Below are 6,000 nucleotides of genomic sequence, written 5' to 3' on the forward strand. Positions count from 1 at the left end.
AGAGTATGAGGAGGTTGAGGTGGGCGGGGTTGGGGGGGAGGAGGGGATAGCCAGGGTTGTATATTGTAGCATCCCGGAAGAGTTAGTGCTGCAATGGGTTCTGGGTATTTGTTCTGTTGTGTTTACGTTGTGTTAGGGTGCGGATGTTCTCCCGAAATGTGTTTGTCATTCTCGTTTGGTGTGGGTTCACAGTGGTGCATATTTGTAACAGTGTTAAAGTTGTTTCTACGGCCACCCTCAGTGTGACCTGTATGGCTGTTGACCAAGTATGCTTTGCATTCACCTGTGTGTGTGTGTGTGTGTGTGTGTGTGTGTGTGTGTGTGTGTGTGTGTGTGTGTGTGTGTGTGTGTGTGTGTGTGTGTGTGTGTGTGTGTGTGTGAAAAGCCGTAGATATTGTTTGACTGGGCCGGCACGCAAAGGAAGTGATTTTAAGGGTTATTGGCGCTCTGTATCTCTCCCCATGTCCGTCTACAGAGCGGCATTTTTAAAAGTCAAAAATTTTACTTTTTGAAACTGATACAGATAATTTGGAAACCAATACTGATCATTTCCGATAATACATTTAAAAGCATTTATCAGCTGATTATATCGGCAGTCCGATATTATCGGACATCCCTAGTAATATTAAACTAACAAACGCAAATGTTTTTCTTTCATTAGGGCATTTCTTTGACTGTTATGCTTTTATTTTGAAACTTATTTTGCACTTAAAATGAGGACACATTGTGCATGTTTTAATGCTGTGTAACTAGATATTAGTTATGTTGTCGTTTCATGCTGCTTAACAATAATGATGAAGTTATTGATACGACATTAACAGAGCGATTGTTGTCTACAGTATGTTGAGGTAAAATTAAGCAAGAACTTTTTTGTAAAAAAATTAGTATGTGGACATTGGCGGGTGGTCGACATAAGTGGGTTTGTCTGTATTTGTCTTAGCATTTGGTGCCTGGAAGAAGTCTGAATCAGAAATAGCCTCTGCGTCCTGTTTTTCCATCTCCAAAAAAATGATGTAAGCAGAGGAGAGACTTTTAAGAAATATTATTATTATTAGACATCTGGATTCTCTCTCATCCTCATGATGCTGTGTGATGTGGAGACCTGTTTCATCTTGTATAACCCGTACAGGATGATGCTATCTAAACATAAATCCCTTCGTTTACTCATAACGCACACACACTTTTTGGCTTTCTGTACCAAGGTTTAGACTCCCAAGGCGTTACATAATGAAACAGACATACGGTTTTAGAATTGTATAAATGTCGAGGCAAAATTAATGCAGTCATTTACAATGGTGATGACACAGGTTTAGTCATTAATGTCTGATGTTGACACTTACCAAAACCTTGACTACCTCCTCTAAATTGATTATGGTCCATGGTTATTGGTGTATTGTTCTTGTTATTGATACGCATGACCTATGTTTTTTCATGAATTGATCTTAAGCCCAAGAAATGCAGCGGCTCTTTCTACAAAACATGTTTCCTTATGAGTTGGGAAATTGTGTTGGATGTAAATATAAACGAAATACAATGATTTGCAAATCATTTTCAACCCATATTCAGTTGAATATGCTACAAAGACAACGTATTTGATGTTCAAACTGATCTTTTTTTTTTTTTTTTTTTTTTGCAAACAATCATTAACTTTAGAATTTGATGCCAGCAACATGTGACAAAGAAGTTGGGAAAGGTGGCAATAAATACAGATAAAGTTGAGGAATGCTCATCAAACACTTATTTGGAACATCCCACAGGTGTGCAGGCTAATTGAGAACAGTTGGGTGCCATGATTGGGTATAAAAGCAGCTTTCATAAAATGCTAAGTAATTCACAAACAAAGATGGGTGAGGGTCACCAATTTGTAAACAAATTGTCAAACAGTTGACAAGTCCACATTTCAAATTACATGTGGAAACTGTGGACGTGGTGTCCTCCGGAACAAAGAGGAAAATAACCATCCGGATTGTTATAGGCGCAAAGTTCAAAAGCCAGCATCTGTGATGGTATGAGGGTGTATTAGTGTCCAAGGCATGGGTAACTTACACATCTGTGAAGGCACCATTAATGCTCAATAGTCCATACAGGTTTTGGAGCAACATATGTTGTCATCCATGCAACGCTATCATGGACGCCCCTGCTTATTTCAGCAAGACAATGCCAAGCCACGTGTTACAACCGCGGGGTTCTGTAGTAAAAGAGTGTGGGTACTTTCCTGGCCCGCCTGCAGTCCAGACCTGTCTCCCATTGAAAATGTGTGGCGTATTATGAAGCGTAAAATACTACAGCCGAGATCCCGGACTGTTGAACGACTAAAGCTCTACATCAAGCAAGAATGAGAAAGAATTGCACTTTAAAAGCTTTAACAAATAGTTTCCACAGTTCCCAAACGTTTATTGAGTGTTGTGAAAAGAAAAGGTGATGTAACACAGTGGTGAACATGCCCTTTCCCAACTACTTTGGCACATGTTTCAACCATGAAATTCTAAGTTAATGATTATTTGCAACAAAAAAAAAATAACGTTTATGAGTTTGAATATCAAATATCTTCTCTTTGTAGCATATTCAACTGAATATAGTTTGAAAATTATTTGCAAATCATTGTATTCCGTTTATATTTACAGCTAACACAATTTCCCAACTCATATGGAAACGGGGTTTGTAGATTTTGTGATTTGTCCTCCATCTGATGGTGGGTGTGAGCCAGGAGAACTAGATCATCTGCAAAGTCTAGGTCCTCTAGTTGTTCGGTAAGGCTCCACTGTAGGGCTGGGCGATATGGCTCTTTTTAAATATCTCGATATTTTTAGGCCATATCGCGATACACGATATATGTCTCGATATTTTGCCTTAGCCTTGAATGAACACTTGATACATATAATCAGTATGATGATTTTATGTGTCTACATTAAAACATTCTTCTTCATACTGCATTAATATATGCTCATTTTAAACTTTCATGCAGAGAAGGAAATCACAACTAAGTCAATTGACCAAAACTGTATTTATTAAACAGTTATTAAGCAGTGGCACAAACATTCATGTCATTTCCAAAACAGAAAGTGCAAGATTGTGAGAGACATTTTAAAACAAGCTGTTAGTGCACTTTTGTGCATGATGTCACTAAGATGACATATAGAAACAACACTAAATGAAACTGCACTTTTTGTACAGAACGCCACTACAATAGTTTAAAACAATTAAAGTGCACTTTTGTGCATGATGTCACACAAGATATTTCAATAAGTGTCAAATAAAAATGAGCTGCATAATAGGAAATCAAATAGTGTATGTCCTTTGCTATGTGGTAGTTTACTGCGAACATTATCTCCTTTTGTTGTTGACTGTTTTTTTCATACGGTGTTGATGTGGAAATGTTTGCCTCGGCATTTTGTTGGTGTGGCACCGAATGGAGATGTTCACATGTGGAGTAAGCACTCTTCATTCTCTAGCAGGTGACTTTTCAAATGATGCTACGTATAAGCAGTAATGCTACTTTTGGTAGCAACGCTTGTGCCCCACATTTGACAAATTGAAGTTGTCTATTCGACATATTCCCGCTTGAAGCCAAACAACCGGCAGACGATGGACCCCCTGCTGTTTTTCTTGGGAATTAAGTCTTCCTTCAGTTTTTACCAGATTCGCAGCTTCTTTCCCTCATATTACCACTCGTGCGGCCTCGCTAACATCACAGCTAACTTTACCCAGTATGCTACCTCTCTGCTCTGTGAGGGCGTATGCGTATGTGACGTATGACGTGACAGTATGTGACGTGTGTAAGAAAGTGCGCTTAATGTTTGTGAGAAGGAGACACAAGAATGAGTTGGAAGAGCCTGTCGTGTAATGCCCGCAGCTAAAAGCAACTGCGTGAGAACGTATACTCGAATATCACAATATAGTCATTGTATATATATCGCACAAAGACAAACGTATATCGATATATCGCCCAGCCCTACTCCACTGTATGCCGGTTTAGCTGTTTTTGGTTGTTTGGTTCATGGTCCAGTCAATACAAAGGAAGAAAAGGAAGGGCGAGAGCAGACATCCATGCCGCACCCCAGTCAGGACCTGGAAGGCCTCTGATGGGGGTCTGTCATGTAGGACACGACATCGCATCCCTTGGTAGGTGCTCTTGATGATGTTGAGGAGCTTCGGTGGGATGACATAGTGTGCCATCAGCTTCCACAATGTCTCACGCCTTTTTCAAGCTCCCTGTTACTTCTGCTTAATAGAGGGATTGAATGTGCTTCGATGGCTGTGATATCTTTTTGACAACAAACGGGGTATATTCTAGAGTAGGGGTCACCAACACGGTGCCCGCGGGCACCAGGTAGCCCGTAAGGACCAGATGAGTCGTCCGCTGGCCTGTTCTATAAATAGCTCAAATAGCAGCACTTACCAGTGAGCTGTCTCAATTTTTTAAATTGTATTTATTTACTAACAAGCTGGTCTCGTTGTGCTCGACATTTTTAATTCTAAGAGAGACAAAACTCAAATAGAATTTGAAAATCCAAGAAAATATTTTAAAGACCTGGTCTTCACTTGTTTAAATACATTCATTTTTTTTTTTACTTTGCTTCTTATAACTTCCAGAAAGACAATTTTAGAGAAAAAATACAACCTTAAAAATGATTTTAGGATTTTTAAACACATATTACTTTTTACCTTTTAAATTCCTTCCTCTTCTTTCCTGACAATTTAAATCAATGTTCAAGTAAATTTATTTTTTTTGTTGTAAAGAATAATATGTTTTAATATGTAATAATGTTTTAATTTAATTTAATTCCTCATATTAGCTTCTGTTTTTTCGACGAGAATATTTGTGAAATATTTCTTCAAACTTATTATGATTAAAATTCCCAAAAAATATTCTGGCAAATCTAGAAAATCTGTAGAATCAAATTTAAATCTTATTTCAGATTCTTTTGAATTTCTTTTAAAATTTTTGTTCTGGAAAATCTAAAAGAAATAATGATTTGTCTTGTTAGAAATATAGTTTGGTCCAATTTGTTATATGTTGTAATAAAGTGCAGATTGGATTTTAACCTATTTAAAACATGTCATCAAAATGCTAAAATTAATCTTAATCAGGAAAAATTACTAATGATGTTCCATAAATTCTTTTTTTATTTTTTTCAAAAAGATTCGAATTAGCTAGTTTTTCTATTTATTGTTTTCGGTTGAATTTTGAATTTTAAAAAGTCGAAATTGAAGATAAACAATGTTTCAAAATTGAATTTCAATTTTTTTCGTGTTTTCTCCTCTTTTAAACCGTTCAATTAAGTGTTTTTTTTTCATAATTTATTCTCTACAAAAAACCTTCCGTAAAAGGAAAAAAAATGTACGACGGAATGACAGACAGAAATAACCATTTTTATATATATATATAGATTTATTTATTAAAGGTAAATTGAGCAAATTGGCTATTTCTGGCAATTTATTTAAGTGTGTATCAAACTGGTAGCCCTTCGCATTAATCAGTACCCAAGAAGTAGCTCTTGGTTTCAAAAAGTTTGGTGACCCCTGTTCTAGATGGCAAGTTTGTCACTTCAATCACTGATTTGTTGTTCAATATTCCCTTTGGGTTTTTTGTGTTTATGTTGTTGTCTGCTGTATCACAGTGTGATGGTGCCTCTTCCTATTTGATATCAAGTTCATTTTAGTGCAGTGCTGCTTGTTGCTGTCATGGGTAAAAAGATATTTCCTGCATTGAACCTGCTACACTTTGCACGCTGCCTTGTTGTCGACATAAATCCACATCAAAAGTAGTGTGCCGTATTACAAACCCTGTTTCCATATGAGCTGGGAAATTGTGTTAGATGTAAATATAAACGGAATACAATGAATTGCAAATCCTTTAAACCCATATTCAGTTGAATGCACAACAAAGACAAGATATTTGATGTTCAAACTCCTAAACTTTTTTTTTTTTTTTTGCAAATAATAATGAACTTAAAATTTCATTGCTGCAACACGTGCCAAAGTAGTTGGGAAAGGGCA

This window comes from Nerophis ophidion, linkage group LG25 (assembly GCF_033978795.1).
Source record: "Nerophis ophidion isolate RoL-2023_Sa linkage group LG25, RoL_Noph_v1.0, whole genome shotgun sequence".
NCBI lineage: Eukaryota > Metazoa > Chordata > Actinopteri > Syngnathiformes > Syngnathidae > Nerophis > Nerophis ophidion.